The sequence below is a fragment of the Taudactylus pleione genome, unplaced genomic scaffold (assembly GCF_031769625.1).
Source record: "Taudactylus pleione unplaced genomic scaffold, aTauple2 ptg000128l, whole genome shotgun sequence".
NCBI classification, from domain to species: Eukaryota; Metazoa; Chordata; class Amphibia; order Anura; family Myobatrachidae; genus Taudactylus; species Taudactylus pleione.
In genome coordinates, this window is record NW_028284530.1 from 11,864,540 (window position 1) to 11,890,591 (window position 26,052).

A 26,052-nucleotide genomic window follows, 5' to 3' on the forward strand; every position below is an offset into this window, starting at 1 on the left:
AAACCGCACCACCCCCATCCTAATGGTGGTGAGTGGTGGTGGTATAGGTACTAAGGTTGATAAAGAACTGCATTACAATCCTGAAATTGAATGTACCATCAGATAATAACATGTGAATAGGCTTGGTCATGTATAGTAAAATATATTGTAAATGTTCCGTTAAACATCATAGATAATGTAGTCTCAATTCCCCCCAAACTTCCTTTATAAGTTCGATGAGGTCTCACATCCTACCAATGGTCCCCTATAGATCCACTGAGTGCGTATAAGGGTTGTTTTACCCTTTCATGAAGCACATTATTGATGGTTCAATGACCGAATTGTGTCATACCGTATAGAACATTAGATAATTTATTATGTATGACTAAACAGGTTAAGAATAGAATGTGATAGTTTATGTTTGCTGTCAAAGGGTGGACTGTCAAAGTCAAATAATTGGATATGATCGCTGTACAATTATTATCTGACAATATAGTCGTCTATGGTCGGATTATGTGTTACTAGGATGCTACTTTGCATCGGTGCAATCCAATGCACACAAATGCGAATCCACAATACACATACACTGATGCACATAATGCACACACACACACACATATATATATATATATATATATATACACTAGGGATGTGCAGGCTTGGTTCTACACGGTTCCGTTCGGGTTTTTTTACCGAATCTTATTGGCTATCCAAAACTCGTGACAGCTGATACCCAATAAGATTCGGTAAAAAAACCCGAACGGAACCGAGTAGAACTGAGCCCGCACATCCCTAATATATACACACACATAGACATTCGTATGTATATTCACATATGTACACATAGACGCTCATATGTGTATTCACATACATACAGACACATATTTGCTATTTCAATACACAGACGCATATATGCGAATGCATACATATAAAATTGTTCCCACACATTATAGTTAATAACCAGAGTTATTAAAGGTATTGTTATCTAATAATTATGATGTAATATGTACTTAAAGGAGATCTAAGGTTCAGAATACAGTGGACATGTCATGTTTGGTATCATACTAAATCCCTGTTTATTTGCAGACATCCGTTTCTATCGGCAAAGAAGTCGCATCATGCGTCTGTTAGTTATGGATGATAGGGAGTTATTGAATAGAATGTTATAACTTGTATGCAGTGTTGTAGCCAGTTTTAACCAGTTGTTCGGCGGGAAACTGCACAATGTGACCATTGGAGGATTGAGCCATACCCCTGAACTGACCAATGACCAGATTGACCAGAAACAAGAACCAATTAGAACCTGTCAATTTGTCCCTTTGTTAACTCTGAAACCTCTAAGGTATATAAGCTGTGTCCTGACCTCAGCATACGGGCACCTTGTTACGACCGTAGACTTCTGGATTGATGACTGTATACTGGGACCAGTGCGCACACATATGTATCGGGCTGTACTATTTCTCATGGCTTTTTACTCTAATTGTTAAATCTTACATCGTGTTATCCCTTTTACATAAATAACTTTTTGTTCTTTGGAACCACACGATTGGACTGGAAAGCAATTCTTTCTTAAGCGACTTGCAGCACTAAATAGCGACTTGTAGGAATCAATAGCACATACCGATCAGAATAAAAGATTAAAGAAGTGAGAGGGATTGAACAAAGTTCCAGCTCTGACCCTACGTAGCAAAGACAAGAGCCAAGTGTTGACCAGGATTATGAAGGAGGTCCACGTATTGCAGGAGCACAATGTAGGAATCATCACAAGGTTGAGATTCCAGAAGCAGGAAGCACCAAATGTGACTGGAGAACTCCTTGCAGAAGGTTAGCATATAAGGTAGCAGGGCAACAGATCCCGGAAACTACCAAGAAGGCATCAGTTTGCACCCTCAACGAGTCCAGGCGAAAACCAGTAATCACTGACGACTTGCGGAATGATAACAACGGAACAGGAGGAAAGAAGCACATAAGAATCACGGCGAATAACAGCAAGTGGCAGAAGACTTCCATGTGCGGAAGCGTTCCAACGACCGGCCCAGGCCTGGTAGGTAACAAGAATGATGTCTGCAGATGAAGAACCAGCCATTGCAGCAACAGCGATGGGTTGTCTGCTAAAATTATGAAGATGTATAACTACATAAGGCGAGGCCAGATGTGGAACCATAATAAGAAATCAGAAGGCCTGCTATGCCACAGACCTCTAAAATAGGGCATAGAATCATTGGACCCACCGGCAAGGATCACGTGTACTAAAAAGGTCCTATATCCAAGGGGAACCAAGAAGAAATCCTAGACCACATTAATGCATGAGAACAACAAGTCAGTTATCAAAGAAATGCTGCAAGGGTGACTTGGAAGGCTGCTAGGGAACTGTGAAACCTACGCAACTCCACCTGCAGAGGAGAACAGACTGTAGCAGAACCCAGGAAAAATCCATCAAATATACTCCAGGTTACGTCTGTTTAAATATTTGTAAACAGCAAACCAGAGGACAACTAAGGTAATGGGAATAAAAAAAAGAAGGACATAATCAGGAAGTCACTAGATAAGAAACCAGTGACCCGAAGAGCAATACATATAATGCAAGACAACCAGGAGAAGTAAGTTAGTATAAATGAACATGCAAAAGACTGAAGCTCCCTCCTATGTCATCCTAGTAGAGAAAAGGAAACACATCAACCAATCGTAGTCACCGAGAAGCAGTACTGCAAGCCCACTTCTTGCTCAGAAGATCTTTTCTGCTCTACCACTGGAACGATTGAGTCTGGGTACATTTACAAGACAAAATAAAGTTGATCTAGGAGAGGACCGAAATCACCACCTCGGTATTGCTCAACATACATCGTCTAATACGTACTGAAGCACAAACGAAATTGACACTATAAAATGGTAGTCCCCCAAAGCAGAGGAGTAGCATCTCTAACATAAGACATGTGGAACCAGAGTGCTAGCAAGGTAACGCCAAACAACTGGTACACCCTAGTGTGTACCTTACACTGGTAAGGTGGCAGCATGTTACAAACCACAGTGTACAATGGACAATGTGGATGCTTCCCTGAAGGATTTAATTATATTCTACCCACTAATGTACTGTGAGCCCACCTTGTAGACAACATGGAGAAGCCGGTGATAGAACCCTGGACCTCGACTTGCATGCATGCGCTCTACACTGAGCTACCTCACCTATGTGCATTGTTTGGACACCTGAACAGGTTGAAGCACTGGTATTCCCAGGCAGTCTTCCATCCAAGTACTAACCAGGCCTGATCCTGCTTAGCTTCCAAGATCAGACGACATTGTGTGTGCTCAGGCTGGAGTGTCCGTAGACTAAAAGAAAGGGAAAAGTAGGAGAGCTGCTAAGGTATGGAGCAAAATAGACCTGACAGGGGGTACCCTAAAGAGACAAAGTTTTCCAGAACAGCAGGAAAAGGCGCCATGCCAAGTGTGCGAGTCTCGCAGAAAGCTCAGAACCCTTTTAAGGGATCTGAGTTATGTCTGCCTCGGAATGGGATGAGGAACCCCTTACCTGTGAGCAGCAAGAAACAACTTGATCACGTATCTTTACTGACCTAAGGTCCACGTTGCAGACACCAGAACCCTCAGGTATGTACATTACCAACATCATCCGTAAATGGTCTGAGACCTTACACACTATGGCCCTCATTCAGAGCCACTCACTAGTGGCAGTACGCTCGTTCCGAGCGATGTTCGCACATCTGCGCATGCGTACAGATCGTTATACGCATGCGCGAACCAGTCAGTGCGGCCGAAATTCATGTGCTCGCAATATAGCGAATGCCTGCTATTTTGAGTGACAGAATGAGGCGTATGTGGGTGGTAACAGGGGAAGGTGCTTGAAAATGGGGTGTGGAGATCCGAACGCAGGCGTGCTTAAAGGTCAAAACGGGCGTTTTATGGGTGTGCATAATTAATACAGCAGCGTCATTGACCACGTCACTGGGTTATTTTATAGCCAGAACTGCTCGCAAGATTGTGGTAGCAAAAACCAACCACAAGAATAGCGAGCAGTTCATACGCTGGTAGATGTACTCGATTAATCTAATAAATAGCAGACATGACGTATGGTGCGAGCGGCCAGGGGGCGTTTTTAACAAATAAATGAGCGTATGTTTTGCTCGCTCATTCAGACTTAGAGGTGTGAACAGACTGCAATTTGCGAACGGATCATTTGAATAGCCACCCCTTGTTTTTGAACGAACGACCGCAAATAGCGAACGGCTCTGAATCAGGCCCTATATCTTAAGATGTAAATGTGGTTTCTTAGTTTTTTTTAATTACATTTGCAAAAATCTCCAAAAAACTTTTTACACTTTGTCATTATGGAGTATTGTGTGTAGAATTATGAGGACAAAAATGAATTTATTCCATTTTGGAATAAGGCTGTAACATAATAAAATGTGGAAAAAGTGAAGCGCTGTGAATACTTTCCAGATGCACTGTAGATATATACATATACAGTATACATAGAAAAAGTAAACACCAATACACCGCAAGGCAGACCTATTCTGACCCAACTACTAGCCAAGCTATATACCGAGGCTAACAATACAATTAATGTCGTCTCTGAATCCCAAGAAACACAGTGTAACATTGTTATACTAACACATTGTACATTTAAACACTTATTGCACTTATTGCACCCCCTGGCTAGATAATAGGGAACCCACGCTAAGGAGGGATACGATTAGAAACACTATACTTATAGTGTACTAGCTGGAGTACCCGGCATTGCCTGGGATTTTAAGAATGTTTGCTTACACATCATCCTCCAACAAACCTCTCCTTAGGCAGGCCTCACGAAAAGTGTGACAAACTTCCCCATCAACAGTCCTAAGGTCTTAGAAGGAAGTAGGACCTGTAACGGTGTAAAGCAAACTTCGGAGATAGAAGCATTCAACATTTGTCGGATGTACAGTGTAAACACGGCCAAGAGCTTCTGTTGCTCTGATACCAGGATGACCATCTACAGCAACTCCCTGTTTTCTGCACATAAAAACTTTTCGAGAAGCATTCCATGTGTAATATTTTGGCAACTCACAGTACAGCAGGGTCCTTGCAAAGTCATCATTTTGACACAGTTCGAAGAAGTCAATGTTGTTGCGTAATTTGATATAGGCAGACAGCTGAGAATGCTGGGAAAGCCTGCTAAAGCTCTCTTCGATAATAAACATTAAGATCATGGCAAAACATGACAACATGAAAGGCTCGCTCCGAGGCCCTACCCATATGCCGTGAGGCCCCACAATGAGTATACAGCAAAAATGAGGTTTTTAATTAATTAAAAATTAACAGTAATTCATTTCAGTTTCAAAATTTTTTACTTGCCTCGGCCGTGTTTTAATATGTTTGTATGTCAAATTTCACGATCTTGGCTTGTAAACTGTGGATTTGTATAGAAAGACAGAAGGACAGAAGTAGGGATGGACATTGATGGTCGATGTTTGCCGACCATCAATGTTTTTCTTCCGATTTTTAGTGTTTTTACCATTTGATGGCAGCATTCCGATGTTTGCTGCCATCAAATGATAATCATTCAAAGGTGTTTCGATGGTGGTTTCTTTTCTTTAAATACTATATGCTATGCCTCCCATGGCTGCTGTGTGCTGTTTCTCTGCCTCTAACCTTTCTGGCTCATGCTGCTGGGATCGTTGGAGGCTGTCTCTCACTGACTCAGACCCGTCCATCCCTCCCCTCTCTGCTAGCTCTGATTGGCTCTCTGAGACTGTGAGAGCCAATCAGTGTGCAGCCCTGGCCCAGCAGCAGCAGTCACTCTCAGACACACAGAGTGACAGCTAACAACGTTTATACCAGCAGAGATGGGGAGTGATTTCTCTGCTGGTGCTGTAAGAGGTTCCTTTTCTGTGTGTTATAAGTATATTTAATAATGTTTTTAGACTTCAGTTTATTGTTGCTTTAAGTGCCCACAGCAGCAGCAGCATGGCAGTGACAGTGTGTCTCATTCTCCTCCTCGTCCTCAGTCAGCTCTGCCTGCCTGCCTGCCTGGCCTGGGTTTTTTTTTTTTTTTTGTTGCTTCATGTCCGAGCCCCTCCCCCAACGCTACCTTTACTATTCATATAAATGGTTTTTACCATATTTCCTAAATGGTTTTTACGGTTGAATGCTTTTGATGCGATGGTTAGTTACCATTGCATCGAAAGATTCAATGGTGGAAGCACTGCCATCATATGATGGTGGGCTTCCGATGTACATTCCTAGACAGAAGGACAGCAATAGTATAAATAGTAGAGATAAGAAAGTTCTTAAATATCAGGTGTCATTCCTGGCAGCAGACAGCAGTACTGAGTGCAAGGCCCCACAATGAGTGTCCAGCAAAAATTGTAGTTTTTAATCAATTAAAAATTAACAGTAATTCATTTCGATTTCAAATTTTTTAGTTGCCTCGGCCGTGGTTTAATACGCTCGTATGTAAAATTTCACGATCTTGGCTTGTAACCTGTGGATTTGTATAGAAAGACAGAAGGACAAATTTTCGCTTTTATATAGTAGATCCTCCCTTAATGGGTATAAGATGAAAGAAAAGCTATAAGCCCAGTAAGGGGTTTAAGGTCTGAACACTAAAATAAATATGTTAAGAATGCCTATCACTCCAGTAGGAATAGATAGAGCTAGGAATACCAGGGGATCAAAATCATGACGAACTGACCCCAGCAGTGAAGGCTTAGAACCCCAAGCCACTGTAATCAAAAACCCTTATCTAACAAGGCAGAGCCTATATACGCTGGGCTATTGTAGCCCAGCCAGAGGAGACAGTAAAAGCAATAATCCTTAGGTGTAAACTAGGGGTGAGCGGGTTCGGATTTCTGAAATCCGAACCCCCCCGAGCCCCCCCGATCCGAGTCCGATCCGAGTCAGGCTCGACTTTTCCCGCCTGACTCGGATCTGACATCGAGGCAAAACGTCATCATCCCGCCTTCCGAGTCTCGCGGGTTTTGGATCCTATATAAGGTACCCGCGTCGGCGCCATTTTCTCACTCGGCTGTGGACAGTGAAGAGGGAGGGTGGGAGTTAGTGCTGTGTAGTGTAGTGTAGTGTAGTGCTGCTGTTGTCCACTACTTCAAAGTCCATAGGGGCTGGCTGTGTTGTGCTGTGCTGCTGTTGTTAATAGGGGCTGTGTCCACTACTTCAAAGTCCATAGGGGCTGGCTGGACTGTGTTGTGCAGTCAGTTCTCCATAGGGGCTGTGTCCACTCCAAAGTCCTGTGCAGTGTCCCAGTCCTAAAGGGGTGCTGTAGTGTTGTCCAGGGGGTGCTCTGTCCATCAGGGGTGCTCCCCCCAAGTGCTAAAAAAATAATATATTTTCTGTGTTTGTGAATTGTGTGCGCAGTAGCCGCACGTGCATCAACAAAGTAGTGCCAAGCGTGCGCCTGTGTCATAAGTAAAGGGCCGGCTGGCTTGACCGTTAAAGGGTGCTGTAACCCCCGAAAGTACACTCCAGTCCAAACCAAAAAAAAATTATTTTCTGTGTTTGTGAATTGTGTGCGCAGTAGCCGCACGTGCATCAACAAAGTAGTGCCAAGCGTGCGCCTGTGTCATAAGTAAAGGGCCGGCTGGCTTGATCGTTAAGGGTGCTGTAACCCCCGAAAGTACACTCCAGTCCAAACCAAAAAAAAAATTATTTTCTGTGTTTGTGAATTGTGTGCGCAGTAGCCGCACGTGCATCAACAAAGTAGTGCCAAACGTGCGCCTGTGTCATAAGTAAAGGGCCGGCTGGCTTGACCGTTAAGGGTGCTGTAACCCCCGAAAGTACACTCCAGTCCAAACCAAAAAAAAATTATTTTCTGTGTTTGTGAATTGTGTGCGCAGTAGCCGCACGTGCATCAACAAAGTAGTGCCAAGCGTGCGCCTGTGTCATAAGTAAAGGGCCGGCTGGCTTGACCGTTAAAGGGTGCTGTAACCCCCGAAAGTACACTCCAGTCCAAACCAAAAAAAAATTATTTTCTGTGTTTGTGAATTGTGTGCGCAGTAGCCGCACGTGCATCAACAAAGTAGTGCCAAGCGTGCGCCTGTGTCATAAGTAAAGGGCCGGCTGGCTTGACCGTTAAAGGGTGCTGTAACCCCCGAAAGTACACTCCAGTCCAAACCAAAAAAAAATTATTTTCTGTGTTTGTGAATTGTGTGCGCAGTAGCCGCACGTGCATCAACAAAGTAGTGCCAAGCGTGCGCCTGTGTCATAAGTAAAGGGCCGGCTGGCTTGACCGTTAAAGGGTGCTGTAACCCCCGAAAGTACACTCCAGTCCAAACCAAAAAAAAATTATTTTCTGTGTTTGTGAATTGTGTGCGCAGTAGCCGCACGTGCATCAACAAAGTAGTGCCAAGCGTGCGCCTGTGTCATAAGTAAAGGGCCGGCTGGCTTGACCGTTAAAGGGTGCTGTAACCCCCGAAAGTACACTCCAGTCCAAACCAAAAAAAAAATTATTTTCTGTGTTTGTGAATTGTGTGCGCAGTAGCCGCACGTGCATCAACAAAGTAGTGCCAAGCGTGCGCCTGTGTCATAAGTAAAGGGCCGGCTGGCTTGACCGTTAAGGGTGCTGTAACCCCCGAAAGTACACTCCAGTCCAAACCTAAAAAAAAATTATTTTCTGTGTTTGTGAATTGTGTGCGCAGTAGCCGCACGTGCATCAACAAAGTAGTGCCAAGCGTGCGCCTGTGTCATAAGTAAAGGGCCGGCTGGCTTGACCGTTAAAGGGTGCTGTAACCCCCGAAAGTACACTCCAGTCCAAACCAAAAAAAAATTATTTTCTGTGTTTGTGAATTGTGTGCGCAGTAGCCGCACGTGCATCAACAAAGTAGTGCCAAGCGTGCGCCTGTGTCATAAGTAAAGGGCCGGCTGGCTTGACCGTTAAAGGGTGCTGTAACCCCCGAAAGTACACTCCAGTCCAAACCAAAAAAAAATTATTTTCTGTGTTTGTGAATTGTGTGCGCAGTAGCCGCACGTGCATCAACAAAGTAGTGCCAAGCGTGCGCCTGTGTCATAAGTAAAGGGCCGGCTGGCTTGACCGTTAAAGGGTGCTGTAACCCCCAAAGTACACTCCAGTCCAAACCAAAAAAAAATTATTTTCTGTGTTTGTGAATTGTGTGCGCAGTAGCCGCACGTGCATCAACAAAGTAGTGCCAAGAGTGCGCCTGTGTCATAAGTAAAGGGCCGGCTGGCTTGACCGTTAAAGGGTGCTGTAACCCACAAAGTACACTCCAGTCCAAACCAAAAAAAAAATTATTTTCTGTGTTTAGCCGCACGTATATATCAAATCGATATAACATAAATGGAGGACCAAACTTTCTCCGATAAAAATAAAATAGAGAAAGATCAAGAACCACTTCCTCCTAGTGCTGAAGCTGCTGCCACTAGTCATGACATAGACGATAACATGCCATCAACGTCGTCTGCCAAGGCCGATGCCCAATGTCATAGTAGAGGGCACATACAATCCCAAAAGGCAAAGTTCAGGAAAATGACCTTGAAAAAGACATTTAAATCAGCTGAAGAGAAACGTAAACTTGCCAATATGCCATTTACGACACGGAGTGGCAAGGAACGGCTAAGGTCGATCCCTAGTATGTTCATGACTAGTGGTTCAGCTTCACATGACGATGGAAGCACTCCTCCCACTAAAAAAATCAAAAGAGTTAAGCTGGCAAAAGCACAGCGAAGAACTGTGCTTTCTAAGAAGATATCACAAATCCCCAAGGAGAGTCCAAGTGTGGTGGTGGTTGCGATGCCTGACCTTCCCAGCACTGGACGGGAAGAGGTGGCTCTTTCCACCATTTGCACGCCCCCTGCAAGTGCTGAAAGGAGCACCCACAGTCCACTTGCTGATATGCAAATTGAAGATGTCACTGTTGAAGTACAACAGGATGAGGATACTGGTGTAGCTGGCGCTGAGGAGGAAGTTGGCGAGGAGGATTCTGATGGTGATGTGGTTTGTTTAAATCAGGCTCCGGGGGAGACAGTTGTTGTCCGTGGGATGAAAAAGCCCATCACGGTCATGCCTGGGCAGAAGACCAAACATTCCACCTCTTTGGTCTGGCAATATTTCTATCCAAATCCGGACAACAACTGTCTTGCCATATGTACCATATGTAAAGGTGAAATAAGTAGGGGTAGGGACGTCAACCACCTAGGAACATCCTCCCTTATACGGCACCTGCAGCGCGTTCATAAAAAGTTACTGTCAAGTTCAGAAACTTTGGCTCAGACCGTAAGCAGTCCAGGGACACCTAAATCCCGTTGTCCTGTTGTATCCAAGCGCCTGCAAACCACACCGTCAACTCCCTCCTCGTCAATTTCCTCCTTAGTCAGGATCGGAAGTAGTCCTGCAGGCCATATCACTGGCATGACTGACTCTCCTATCCGGGATTCCTCCGGAGGATCCTGCATTGCTACGCCTACTGCTGCCGCTGCTGCTGTTGCTGCTGCTGCTGGGAGTCGTTCATCATCCCAGAGAGGAAGTAGGAACACCACTACTTTTACTAAACAATTGACCCTCCAACAGTCCTTAGCGAGGAGGATGAAGTACGACAGCAGTCATCCTGAAGCAAAACGTATAACTGAGGCCTTGACTGCTATGTTGGTGTTAGACGTGCGTCCGGTATCCGCCATTAGTGCAGTGGGATTTAGACAATTGATGGAGGTAGTGTGTCCCCGGTTCCAAATCCCGTCTAGATTCCACTTCACTAGGCAGGCGATACCGAGACTGTACAGAAACGTCAGAAAAAGTGTCCTCAGTGTCCTGAAAAATGCCGTTGTACACAATGTCCACTTAACCACGGACATGTGGACAAGTGGAACAGGGCAGACTAAGGACTATATGACTGTGACAGCCCACTGGGTAGATGTATCACCTTACGCAGCAACAGCAGCAGCGTCACCAGTAGCAGCATCTCAGAAACGCCAGCTCGTTACAAGGCAGGCTACGCTGTGTATCACCGGTTTCAGTAAGAGGCACACCGCCGACAACCTCTTAGAGAAACTGAGGGAAATCATCGCCCAGTGGCTTACCCCACTTAGACTCTCCTGGGGATTTGTGATATCTGACAACGCCACCAATATTGTGCGGGCATTACATCTGGGCAAATTCCAGCACGTCCCATGTTTTGCTCACACAATAAACTTGGTGGTGCAGAATTTTCTGAAAAGCGACAGGGGCGTGCAGGAGACGCTTTGGGTGGCCCGAAAAATTTCTGGCCACTTTCGCCATTCAGCGACTGCGTGCCGAAGACTGGAGCGCCAGCAAACACTCTTGAACCTGCCCCGCCATCACCTGAAGCAAGAGGTTGTGACGCGGTGGAACTCAACCCTCTATATGCTTCAGAGGATGGAGGAGCAGCAAAAGGCCATACAAGCCTATACATCCACCTATGACATAGGCAAAGGAGGGGGTATGCACCTGACTCAAGCGCAGTGGAGAATGATTTCCGTGTTGTGCAAGGTTCTTCAGCCCTTCGAACTTGCCACACGTGAAGTCAGTTCAGACACTGCCAGCTTGAGTCAGGTCATTCCCCTCATCAGGCTTTTGCAGAAGCAGCTGGAGAAAGTGAAGGAGGAGCTAAGACGGAGCGATTCCGCTCGGCATGTGGGACTTGTGGATGAAGCCCTTCATTCGCTTTGCCAGGATTCCAGGGTGGTCAATCTGTTGAAATCAGACCACTACATTTTGGCCACCGTGCTCGATCCTAGGTTTAAAGCCTATGTGGTGTCTCTCTTTCCGGCCGACACAAGCCTGCAGAGGTGCAAAGACCTGCTGGTGAACACACTGTCAGCTGAAGCGGAACGTGACACGTCAACGGCTCCTTCTTCATTTTCTCCCGCAACTGGGGCTGCCAGGAAAAAACTTAGGTATCCTAAGCAACCCGCTGGCGGTGATGCAGGGCAGGCAGGACCAAGTTTGGACATCTGGTCCGGACTGAAGGACCTGGCAACAATTTCTGACATGTCTACTGTCACTGCATATGATACTGTCACCATTGACAGAATGGTGGAGGATTACATCGGTGACAGCATCCAAGTAGGCATGTCAGACAGTCCATACCTGTACTGGCAGGAAAAAGAGGCAATTTGGAGGCCCCTGTACAAACTGGCTCTATTTTACCTGAGTTGCCCCCCCTCCAGTGTGTACTCCGAAAGAGTGTTTAGTGCAGCCGGGAACCTTGTCAGCGAAAGGCGTAGGAGGTTGCTTCCACAGAATGTGGAGAAGATGATGTTCATCAAAATGAATTATCAGCTCTTCCAGGGAGACCAGCCTCCAGAACGTACAGAGGGACCTGTGGTGGTGGATTCAAGTGGGGACGAGTTAATACTTTGTGAGGATGAGGATGTACACACTGAAGAGGGTGAGGAATCGGTGGATGAGGAGGATGAGGATGACATCTTGCCTCCGTAGAGCCAGTTTGTGCAGGGACACATTAATTGCCAGCTTGTTTTGTGGGGGCCCAAACGAACCAATCATTTCAGCCACAGTTGTGTGGCAGACCCTGGCGCTGAAATGATTGATTTGTTAAAGTGTGCATGTCCTGTTTATACAACATAAGGGTGGGTGGGAGGGCCCAAGGACAATTCCATCTTGCACCTCTTTTTTTCTTTGCATTATGTACAGTTTGGGGCCTAGTTTTTCTAACTGCCATTCTGTCTGCCACTGCAGTGTCACTCCTAGATGGGTCACGTGTTTGTGCCGCCCACTCGTGTCGCTTAGCATAGTCATCCAGCTACCTCGGTGCAACCTTTTGGACATAAAAACACTATTGTGAGGTGTGAGGTGTTCAGAATAGACTGGAAATGAGTGGAAATTAAGGTTATTGAGGTTAATAATAGCATAGGAGCAGAAAAACCTACAAATTCTGTGATTTTAGCTGTTTTTATGCTTTTTTTCAAAAAAATACAGATCCAAAACACAAAACCCAGAACCCAAAACACGGAAGGGTGGTTTTGGCAAAACCAATCCAGATCCAAAACACGAAGAAAGATCCAGATCCAAAACCAAAACACAAAACACGAAAAGTGGCCGGTGCACACCCCTAGTGTAAACATATCAGTCTGTATCGTTCCAATTTAAGTATACTGTATGTGCTGCTGAAGCGACCACTTGAAATTGAAGAACATGAGCAGTAATGCAAGGACGCATAGCTTATGAATATAAGTACAGCAATCAGTCATGAGATTCTGGGGAAACTCTCACAAGCACAGGGAGAATATACAAATACCACACAGATTTGTGAGAATTACAGCTAAATTCCTGATACAAAATACATTTTTATATATATATATATTAGGGGTGAGCGGGTTCGGTTTTACTCAGATCTTTAAACGGCATTTTATTGGCTATCGGCCTATCATGTGTTTTGGATAGCCAATATAATAAATCCGAATTTGCGGTAAAGTGGCGATAAGAACAGAGTAAATCCGAGTAAAACCGAACCCGCTCACCCCTAATATATAGATATATATGTATATATTTAAAGGGGCCCACCCCTAAGTATGGGCCCCTATCACTGCATTCCCCCGGCGGGCCCTTTATGCCCCAGTCCGACACTGGCATCGACTGTGCTGCAGGGCCAACCTGTTATGTCTGTGAACGTCATCATTCACAGACATACCGTCTGTATACATCCACCGATGCACATTCATCGGCTGTACGAATGACAAATTACATAGTGTGTACCGAACTTTAGAGGTTGCAGAACTAGATGTTTAAACATGAGTATGAGATATATTATGTGGGGTTTTAGTAGTATTAAAAACAGAGCATGGGGTAAATTTACTAAAACGTCTAAAAATTAAAAGAAAAGTGGGTGTGTTTCCTATAGCAACCAATTAGATTCTGTCTATCAATTTGTAGAATGTACTATTAGTTAATGTGTTGAGAACTGGTCATATAACTAAACCACTTTGTCCTTTCCAGAGCCCAGACAGCCAAGCATGTGAATTTCAAATCAATTTATCCTCTTGCTTAATTAATTCTAGGATAAATATATCATTTAAGGTTTATCCAGACAGGAGGCTGTTTATCAGCAGGTGTCATTCCTGCCAGGTAACAATGTGACGTATAGCTACATTTTTAAATGTGAACCTTCTAAACTAATATATTCAAAATACATCTTTTGAGTTTTGAGAAATCTGTATGCCAACTTAAATTCCCAGTGCTCCGCCGGCACTTGCTGTGTACCACACACGCTGGGGGGCAGGTAATGGAGGTTGCCGACCCTGCACCCGGCACAGCCAAAGGCTTGTCTAGACTTTTAAAAATTTACAATTAAACAATAAAGTGCTAGACAGGAGCACAAAAATGCCCAAAACACACACAACAAATTCTAAAAGTTTGCATATATGGAAGCGGCAACAATGATCACACAAGGAATGTTTGCAGATCTAAGTATATAAAGACAATTAATGTGAGACAGATGGAGCTTGAATGCACAGAGGACCACAATGGAAAGTTTATGAAAGTTGGTGACATCTGCTGGTGATACCAGAGAAATGCATACACCAAAAAAGCACTACTATACTTGCAGATACTGTTTATATGCAGTAGTACTGCATGGGTTTGTTGGGTTACATGTATTATAATGGATATTGGGCCTGATTCAGATTTGTACGCTTTTAACATCACTGCTGTGTCTTTGGAAGCAGCAGCGATGCTAATATATGCGTAAATATAGACGCCTCCTGTCGGCTTCTGTGATCCGCTGCTGCATCTGAAGACCCGCAGGTTACTCAGGGTGGCCGGTGTTTTCACGCAGCTGAAGCCAGTGAAGCTGCATACAAGGACGCAGCCGCTAGCATCAGCACGCCCAGAAAATGGGGTTGACATCCACCCGTAAATGGCAGTACAGATCGGGATGAGGTCATAATACCAACAACCGGGATGCCTCGGATGTTGGCACCTGTCAAAATCCTGGCATCGGTTTCCTTGCGGTAAGTACTGGGGTTAGGGGGAGGGTTAGGGTAATTAGGGTCAGGCATTAGGGAATTGGTATGACATTCCCGTCAGCGGCAGCCCGACAGGAGCAGAGTACGACGCAGCGGATGCCCGACAGCGCTGGAAATCCCGATCGTGGATAGGTAAGTATCTACTAACCTAACCCCCCTAACCCTAACCCTCCTTAGGGGTGCCTAAACCTAACTTCCCCCCCAAGTGTCTAACCCTAACCACCCCCTTCCCCGCTGCCTAAACCTAAGTCCCCCGGGGGGGTGCCTAACCCTACGTCCCCCCCGGGGGTGCCTAACCCTAACCCTCCCTCCCCGTAGCCTAACCCTAACCCTCCCGGGGGTTTGCCTCACCCTGTCCCCCCCAGGAGCCCTAAACCTAAACCTGCCCCCCGCGGCTGTCCGTTCGCGGCGCCCGGCATCACTACAATCGTGATGCCGGGCGCTGGTCTCCAGGCATTTCACCCTTGCCGGGATATGACAGTCGGGAAGCCAGCTGCTGGTATTTAGGCAGTCGGCTTCCCGATTGCTTCCCGGCACTAGAGGGAGGGTTAGGGTTAGGCACTAAGGGGGAAGAGTTAGGTTTAGGGTGCCGGGGGTTAGGTTTAGGCAGCGGAGAGAGAGGGTTAAGGGTAGGGAGAGGGGTAGGGTTATTATACTGACCGTCAGGTGTCGGTATTCTAAGCCTGCTGGGATGCCGGTGTTGGGATTCTGACCGTCGGGATCCCGTACCCAACCTCGTACAGATCTTATGCATGCGCCAATCGACAACCATAGGGTTTGCATACAACTCTGAGCCAAGAGCACTGTTTCATTTAGATGCCTGCAACCTGGTCCTTTATATGCCCACTGACATCCTTACAATATACTGCACAGCAAAATACCAGTGCTGTGACAGGGAGTAATGTAAAATCTAACCATGTCACAGTCAGTTGTGGAGTCTGTGGTTAATGTTGGTTAGTTAAACGTGTACTGGAAAATGTATTCTGAATTGCAATAAGCAGATCTCTTAGCTATAGTTACTAACAGGGTTATTCAAAGTCATACTGTGACAAATGAGAAACCACAAACCTTTATCCTTCGCTTAAGCCTATCTAAATCGTCTTTGTTTATAGAAGATTAGTCCGTATTGACAAAGCAGCCAATCTTCTTGCCAGTCCAGACCTACAACGAACCACAAACAAATCAAAACACAAAAGGGGCACTTATAGTGTAATAATTTAAATCACCAAAGGGAATAATGCAATAAATAATTAGGCACACATTTGCAATACTTGTAATATTGCTTATGTGAATGATCTTCTCACTGTAACAGTCGTCTTTGAAGAATCTTCCAGCCCAGTGTCGGACTGGCGCATGAAGGAGCCACCAGGAAAATGCAATCACAGAAACCCAATAAGGGGTGTGGCCAGGAGCTGGAAGGGGTGCGGTCATCTAGCCAGAGAGGAGTGGCCAGCCATTATAGGAGAGCCATAGTATAGTATATTAATTAATAACAATACCTTTCAAATAAGGCCAGTTTCACATTTATCATTGATCCCATCATATTTATAAATGTACAATTTGTGAGGTTATATATATATATATATATATATATATATATATGTATAGTCACAATTCATGATATATGTATTAACATAAATTTATGTGGTACTTTTTTTATCTCTGTGGTGAGGAGGTGCTACAGTGTGTTGGATGCACTGGAGGAAAAGGGGTGGAGTAATATAGGTGGGAGTGAATTGGTTCCTGTCAGGTAAAGAGGATCCGGTGAGGGGGAGGATATATAACAGCTGTTAGCAGCAGCTGACAGGCAGTCTGCTGATCCTTCCCTCCAGTGCCTGCCCTCCTGTGACCCGGGCAGCCAGTGAGCGGCAATGAGCTGCCGGGCGCAGGGGGGCAGAGCCAGAGAGGGAGCCCAGCCGGAGCTGGGGAAGAAGGTGAGACAGTGGTACTCACCCTGTCTGCAGGAGGAGGAGGTAGTGCTGTTGCCTGGCGGCACTTGTTGCTAGGTGAGCCGGCTGCAGGGCCATCAATCACCGCTGCTATTTGCCGCTGTTGGGAGCCGGTCCGGCATGCAGCCAATGAAAGCAGGAGACTGAGAGGCGAGGCAGCTCCAGTGTCAGGTGGACGGCATCAACAGTGCTGGTCGGGCTGTGAATAACTAATACCTGGCACTCACACAGACACAGATATCCCTAGTGGCAGCAAAGAAGCTCTATAGGGACAGAGGCTTATATCCCAGGATCATAAGGAGCACTAGAGGATTTATCTACTAGTGGTGCTCTTTACAGTTGTTCTACCACAGCTGTATAATTACATAGACATTTGTCTAAGAGGAGCAATTAACAAACTTCATACCAGAGAAACTATAGATATATACCTTTTAGACTATATCAGAGGAAACTTCTAATTACATTCTGTAGAGTTAATCCAGGGTCTGAAACAGTACCTGAATACAGTGTAACTTGAGCCACAGGAACCTCAGAGACAGTTGCACTATAACTACGTATTGAGTATTACTACAGTATATTGGGAACAGCAAAAGCTACAGTGTAACAAGTGGATATTTAGGAGAGTAATTGCTCGTTACTTTAGCAGACTATTAGGGGTAGTCAATATGGAGCGAAAATGTAGTTTCTGCGAGGTTTTCGCTCGGATGACGTCATTTTCGCCACCTGCAAACTTCAGACAGTCCCCCAAAGGTAAACTGTGTCCAAAAATTAAAAAAAAAAAATACCTCAGAAGACCCCAAAAAAAGCACTCTTTTGGGGGGCGAAAAAAAAAATTGGGGGTTACAAAGTTAAAAACTAGCGAACTACAATCTAGGGGGGTCCCCAAGTATGCGATCGCGGGGGGCGGGGCTTAGCGTAGGTGGGGGGGTAGTAGCGACGGTTGGTCGGCGCATTCGCGGGCTCTTAGTCGCGGTATTTTTTCCAAAAATGCCGCGACTAGAGTGCGGATGGGATCCGCAGGGACAGAGCTTTATCGCAAGCTCTGTCCCTGCAAGGGATTTATAGTAAATCCCTGTGATATTGCCTGAATTCGCAATGCGAATTCACTCGGTAATATCACACTACAATCCGCATTCTATATGCGGATTGTAGTAAATAGAGCCCTATATATTTTAACCACTGGGGTTTCCCAAGTAGACCCACATAAACCATAAGTACTTGGATGGAGGCACTGACATTGGGGATTAATGATAAGATGAAAGGTACACCACTTAGAGGTGTTAGTAACCCAGTATCCCTTTTAGAGAGTAAAGGGGATTACAACAGTATCCCAATGTGTGGCCATTATAAAGGTTAGAGGGTCTCGCGATGTGGCTACCAAAGTGTATCAGGTAGGCTATCACTGCCCTAGTGGATGGTCCTGCAATAAACCAGGCAAATACTGTAAACTGTACTAGTGTTTTCTCCTGGCTTCAACCTGGCACATACTGTATATGGGATGTAGTCAGGATCTCAGAGATTATCATCCCGATGGTCACAATACTGACAGCAGAATCCAGGCAGTCAAAATACAGATAAATCCCAATAGTGAGTATTAGGGTTAGGCTGCGGCTGGGACGGTTAGGGTTAGACTGCTGAAGGCACCGGTTAGGGTTAGGCTGTGGCTGGGACGGTTAGGGTTAGACTGCTGAAGGCAACGGTTAGGGTTAGGCTGCGGCTGGGACGGTTAGGGTTAGACTGCTGAAGGCAACGGTTAGGGTTAGGCTGCAGTTGGAGACAGTTAGGGTTAGACTGCTGAAGGCAACGGTTAGGGTTAGGCTGTCGTTGGGGACTGTTAGGGTTAGGCTGTGGCTGGGGATGGTTAGGGTTAGGCTGCTGAAGGTGGCGGTTAGGGTTAGGCTACGGTTGGGGATGGTTAGGGTTAGGCTGCTGAAGGCGACAGTTAGGGTTAGGCTGCACAAAAGGGCCGGCTAGGGTTAGGCTGCTGAAGGCAACCGTTAGGGTTAGGCTGCTGAAGGCGACAGTTAGGGTTAGGCTGCGGCTGGGGATTGTTAGGGTTAGGCTGCTGAAGGCGATGGTTAGGGTTAGGCTGTGGTTGAGGACGGTTAGGGTTAGGCTGCGGCTGGGGACAGTTAGGGTTAGGCTGCAGCCAGGGACGGTTAGGGTTAGGCTGCGGTTGGGGATGGTTAGGGTTAGGCTGCTGAAGGCAATGGTTAGGGTTAAAATACTCACTAAAGTTTGTCTGGCTTTTGACCGTATGCCTTCAGCTGCTGCTATTGTGACTGTCGGGATGGTCACCACTGGGATATCATACCCAATCCCTGTATACTACTTGCGAGCAGTGGTGCTGGGGCTAGGAGGGAAAAGAATGGCAGATGGGGTGCTGGGACTTGAAAGGGGAGTTACAGCAGAGTGGTTACAGCAGACTGGTAGCAGGGATGCTGGGACTAGGAGGGAAAAGAACAGTAGTCTCGTCGCTGGGTTGCTGGAACTGGAAGCAGGGGTGCAGGGACTGGGAGGGGAAGAGATAGACAGGGAGAATGTGTGCTGGGACTAGGAGTAGGTGTGCTGGGACTAGTAGGGAAAAGAATAGCAGACTGGCAGATGGAATGCTGGGACTGGGAGGGAAAGAGATAGACTGGGAGAATGTGTGCTGGGAATGGGAGCAGGGGTGCTGGGACTGGGAGGAACAGCAATTTGGAGAAGGGATGCTGGGAAAGGGAAACACAGCAGACTGGGAGCAACACTGTACTTACAAAATGCCTCTGTTAGCTGCTGATCTCTACGGGTCAGATGTGCATGCTCCTCTACCCCTTTGCAGAGTCTCATAGGATTACCCAGTAGTACAATGCAGTATGCTCCGGTCCTTTGCGTGTAGCTGCCGGCTTGCCCGCCAAGGCCCGGTACTGATAGGGAGTGTGGCCTAATTGTGGGAGGTGTGACCACGTCCCCTTAGGAAAATAAATTTTAAAAATACTATTTGCACTACCAGGGTGCGCTGTGAGCCCCTCATCTGGGCGCAGATAAAGTGGCAGACACAATCAGTGCGATTGCTCCCCCCCTTCAGGCAGAGGAGCGACTGCTGCTCAGCGGCAGTGAGCAGTCTCCCTGCGCCCACTGCAGCCCTATACGCAGCAGCATATGCTGGGCTGCTGACAAAAAGAGAGAGGGGGGGCAGTGTTGGACCCGGGCCCCCGCCAGGCCCCTCCAACAAGCCCATGCCCTGGTAATTAGTACCTGCCCCACCCCCTTTCGGCACTGGGTCAGTCAAAACAACCTTGATGACTTTTATAGTGAACGGTGTCGGCGCGATATGCCCCGGCCTCCTGTTACAGAGGACGTGGCTGTAAATATGTGGGGCCAACCCCTGCAGAACTCTCTGACTCCCCAGTGGCACAGTCCAACCCTATTTGTGCACTCAGGGTTTAAATGCTCCCTGTACCAGCCCTGCCTCCTTAGCGCCTAACGTCATGACATTGGACTCATGATGTCATTATGTCACGTGAAGAGGGCGGGGATGGCAGCACCAGTAGGTGCAGCGATGATTTGGAGCATCCTGAGAATGCTCCATATCAGCTGGACTGCACACAGTACAGGATGTCTGTCTGGAGCATCTAAAGGATGCTCCCACAGCCTGGCAGCAATGATTCTAGCTGCAGAAAGCTGTTCCAGGCACACTGCTAGCCAGGAGCAAGCACCATGGGACGACAACAATGCTGCCCTCTGTGCTCTGTGCAGAGGCATCGGTCGCAAACCACTAGTTACAGCCCTGAGAGCACTAAGGGGGGAATGTATCAAACCTTGGAGAGAGATAACGTGGAGAGAGATAAACTACCAAACAGTTTCTAACTGCCATTTTACAGGCTGTGTTTGAAACATTACATTTAGAAGCTGATTGGTTGGTATCTCCAAGGTTTAATTCATCTCCCCCTCAGTCTCCAGTGAATTCCGTATACAGTTTTCACACTCACACTTAGGGGTAAATTTACTAAAGTGAAAGTTTTTAGAAGTGAGTTTTAAAAGTGATGTTGCCCATAGCAACCAATCAGATTCTAGCTATCATCTTCTAGAAGGTGCAAGTTAAATGTCAAGTAGAATCTGTTGTGATGTTGCCCATAGCAACCAATCAGATTCTACTTAACATTTAACTTGCACCTTCTAGAAGATAATAGCTAGAATCTGATTGGTTGATATGGGCAACATCACTTTTAAAACTCACTTCTAAAAACTCTCACTTTAGTAAATTTACCGCTTATAGTCCATGGACTTGAAACCTGTAGGGATACTCTCCCACTTAATGCACCCTAGAAATAGGGCCCACAGCCAATCATTGTGCGGTATATCAATTTAGGATGTTTTCTTTTTAATTTGTACAGGCTGAGAACGCCACGCGAACAGGTTGTATTAACAAATTAGGCACACCAATATAACCTTACACCCCTGAGGAATTTGCAGATACAGTATGACAAAACACATTGGGTGAAATGGAAAACTGAACAGTGTTTGCAGCAGGAGACCCACTGGAAGTGTGCAAGGGGTCTAAGGGAAATTCTGTTGGATATAGATAAATGAGAGTTCATCATTCAAGCGTAACACTAGTGAAACACTCTACACTGCCCGCTGTGCACATTACTGCTTTTTCAAACACTTTAAATAATTGAACACATTCCTCTAATTATTTCTTTGGAGATCAAATACTGCTAGAACATTTACTGCAAAATACCAGCAATTTGCTGTATGTCAATTACTATTGATTTACATTGATCATTTGATCTACAAATTACTCATTCAAGACCCCGCAACAAACGACCATTTTGAAAAATAATGAATTCCAGTGAAAGTGGGTTAAATCTCATGTTTTACTGTACAGCTAATTTCTTGTTTATTAGCGCCATGCTATAATTCATTTCTACTTAATCTGTGGCATATTCTGTTAAAGTATAATAGAGCACATTTAATATGTCATTATGCACTTGCTCAGGGCCATAGTAGGTTGGGCTGATTCCTCCACCCTCGGCACACGAGACATCATAATGTCACAGAAGAGGGGACTAGAATTAGGAAGCTGAGCGCTGGGAGCATCTGAAGGCAGCAAACGGATACATATTGCACCTATACCTATAATAAAGTTGTAATGGTTATGTCTGTACATAAAATAGTTTTTTGGGAGAAATGTACTCCTTGGGACTGTGTATGAACTATGGAAACAAAAAAATCTTTTCCAGATATTTTGTTTGTCTGTTTCGGCATCACACAAAATCTACGTGATGAATTTGTATTGCGTTTTCAATTGTATAGCTTAGTCACCTAGAAAGAAACTGAGGTAAAAGACATTAAAGAAAAACCAGTCGCTTGACGCTTGCAGTGTGCAGGCTCCTCATACTAAAAATGACTAGATGTATATAAGCATATTTTTTTGGAATTTGCACAGGCTCCTCAAGTTCAAAATGACTATATGTATATAAATATATACAGTACATATATTACACACCCTGAATATTTATGCATATATAAATACATAGATATATATATCTCAAAATCTATTTCGCTGGAAAAATCCAACTATATATTAAGCACTAATCAGATAGCTTATCTTAACTCATGAAGTTGCAGTATACATGTCATTCCAGTAATCAAGGAATATATATGAAAATGGGCACCAAGCATATAATAAATTGGTTTAGTGTTTATTAACGAATGCAAAAATTACTCACACATAAACATGCATATATAACCCTACAAATGTATAAAATATATAAAACATAATGCAGTAAGAATTCAGCTGCTGTGTGCTGGGCTGCACTGGGAGACTGCTAGCGGCTGCTAAAGCAGCAGGCTCTAGTCTCCTATGCCTATGGGGAGAGATCGATCAAGCATGATCGCACCCCCCATTGACTGTGCACCGGGCTGAGGGGCACACAGCGCCCCCCTCCCCAGCGCTGCTGCAAAAATTATTATTTTTTTTTTTAAGGGGGAAAGGCCACACCTCCTGCAGTTAGACCACGCCCCGTCACCTGGGCCCGGCGCGGCTGTCGGCGGCCCTGTATATAGGCTCTAGTATGATCTGCCCCCAGTTCAATGTAATCTTTGTTGATAATTTAATGCCAAGTTTAGATATTCAGAAAAACAGGATCCTTGGCAGTTTAAAAAAGGTTTTACTCTTTCAACATGAAATTAAATCTGCTTGTACATTATATGGCTTTACTAATATTGTTTTATGAACTAAGACAAATGAGATATTAACATCTAGGCAAAGCTGCATATATTGTATGGTATACTATCTATGTGATAGTATTCCTTGTGTTAAATTTCAATATTTATGTTGCTTATATCATTTTTATTGTGGCAGCCGGCAATGGTCATTCATTGAACGGATTTATAGTGTATTTTTAAATATTTGCTCTGACAATCAGCACTTCTATTCTTATATATATTTAAGCTCTATTGTAGTACCCTGGCGCATCAGCCATTGTTAGTTACCTCTGCAATCCACTAAGGCCATGAGAATCCATATACCCAGGGGAAGTACAGTATGAAAATAAAATAGTAATTTATTAGGGTACTTTAAGAAATTAAAGTAAATTTTAAACCAACATTGAAACACAATGACAACGCATGTTTTTTGAAGTGTTTTATTGCTTTACATTAATGTTTTACTTGGTAACATTTTATTTGTTTCCACAATTTATTCCTGATTAAATATAGCCCAGATAATGTAATTGTTTGTACACTCTGGTATATAACACAAAAAAGCTCCATGGTGGATTATAGGTGTACTGCAAAGTACTGCTTACTACTATAAAACAGTAATAATTATTTTGTGCCCGCCTCAGTGGCGTCGCTAGGGGGGGCAGGCCGCACCGGGTGACACCAAAATAGCAGAACTGCTCTTCTATTTTGGTGTCACCCCCTCGGATGGTGTCACTGAGCAGTGCTGAAGCAGTGATGGAAGATGCGCACATATGCACGTCACCCATTGTGCTGGGAGAGGCTGTGGGCTGGCCAGCAGCTCCCGGAGCACTGGGCAAGCCCCAGGCATGATTCATTGTCACTATCCTAAAACATCACACATCAGGAGGAGTGGCCTTGTAATTAATGGATGCCGCACTAGGTGTGACCACTCATAGGGATGCCACGGGCCCGCCTACTCTACAATTGTTCTTATTCTATTGATACAAATGTAATAACGCTGTGAACTTTATCACAGGGGTGGATTCAATTAACCACAAATGCTGCCAGAATGTCCAGTGGCTTTGCGGGATGTCTCAGAGGCTGATTTCTACTTGCAGGCTGATTTCTACTTTCTACTTGCAGGCTATAGGAGGTGCGCTCATAGACAGCCAATTGCACTTCTAAGCGTGGGCTGCCGGCAACTGCTCGTGTCTAATTGAATCAGCCCTGTAGAGTCCAAAACACGTTACAGTAAGCAACAACAGAATGTAACAGCATTATATAATGTTCATCAGTTAGTGTTGACTAGGAACTGAATAGCTGCACCATTGTGGAGGATGAATCCTACAGAGTAACATTAAACACCCGGGCTGGAAAATGCATCCTGTATCGTCCCCACTCTGATGTCATGACATAATGAGGGTGTGGGGCCAAGGAGAAGCTGAACGACCAGAGACGTCCTAAGGACGCTTCATGCAGTAGCTTTCTAGGCTGCAGTATATTCTAAAATGCCACATACAGGCACTACAGGGCAACAGCTGTTGCACCCTGGGTGGTGGCACCACTCGCTCACCACTAGTTATAGCCTTGTAATACATTCAACTGGACTACACCAATAATCGGTAATGAAAGCAAGGCTGGCACAAGTCTTGATCCTCACCCTTCTTTGCAACCCCAACACTACTGTTTCTTACCTTGGCAGGTGGGGGCATCATTCTCGCATACCTCCCAACAAGACCCTCTCCAGGAGGGACACAATGCTCTGGTCCTGGACTTCCCTGGTAAGAGGTGGGGCTGCAGCGCAGTTCAAAATTCATACATAGGGGAGTCACACCGACTGTCATTTCACACACTGCCCAACATCACTGGCTGGGACTCACTGGCAGTTGGTGTGACTCCCCTATTTAAATTTTGGACTGTACTGCAGCCCCGCCCCTGGAGCCTCCACCAATCATAAATTACTAGGGAAATCCAGGACCAGAGCACTGTGTCCCTCCTGGATAGGGTCATGTTGGGAGGTATGTTCTCGTCTCCTTAGACAGGGTCTGTGGAGCTTTGCTGTTACAGCATAGGCAAGCATTACACTCCCAGGAGGATCAGCAGCTTGACATGTAAGAAGCTGCTGATTACTTCATGCAAGCTACTGGCACTTTATGTGGGGACACCAGGGGTCAGTACCCGCGGTATTCGATTTAAAAAAGAACGGTCACAAAGTTTTTTGTGGTGAAAAAAAAACAGCTGGAAAAATGCGGTCACTCACCTGTTTCTGGCTGCACTTCTCTGCTGTGCCCGGCTGCCACATACTCCGGCTGACATGGCGGGGTCTCACACACAGGGGACACACACCCAGTGCCAGATTAAGGTACACATGGGCCTGGAACTGAAATTTATGAAGGGCCGTTTGTGTACTGCTGCAGGAGGTTGTGACAAGCGCTGAGGCTGTGTGACAGGTGATGTGGGGTTGGCCAGTACTTGTGGGTGTGGTTTTAACAGAGGAGGTGTGGCCTGTGTTGAGGCTCTCTCAATGGAGGTCATAGTTGGCTCCTACCTTAAACCACATTAAAGTGGAGCTACAACAAGAAAAAGTTTGTTTTTTTTCTTGTGAAAGGGTGAGAACTGCATTGTGTTTGTTTGAGTACTAGAATGGTTGAGATTAATAAAAAAATAAACAAAAAAAATCCAAAATTGTTCAATGATAACTGGCATATTTCTATGAGTGTTCATCGAACATCCCTAGCCACTGCAGTAAATTAGCTGTTGCCTTTTTTAAAAACTAAATAGCTAAAGTACAATAGAACTAATGTACTATTGCTGTAAATATTAACTTACTGCTTTGCAGATCTGCATACTGTACGTGAGCTGGTTTGGGGGTCTCAGCAGGGGCGTATCTATAATAGGGGTGTGCACCGGCCACTTTTCGTGTTTTGGCTTTGGATCTGGATCTTTCTTCGTGTTTTGGATCTGGATTGGTTTTGCCAAAACCACCCTTCCG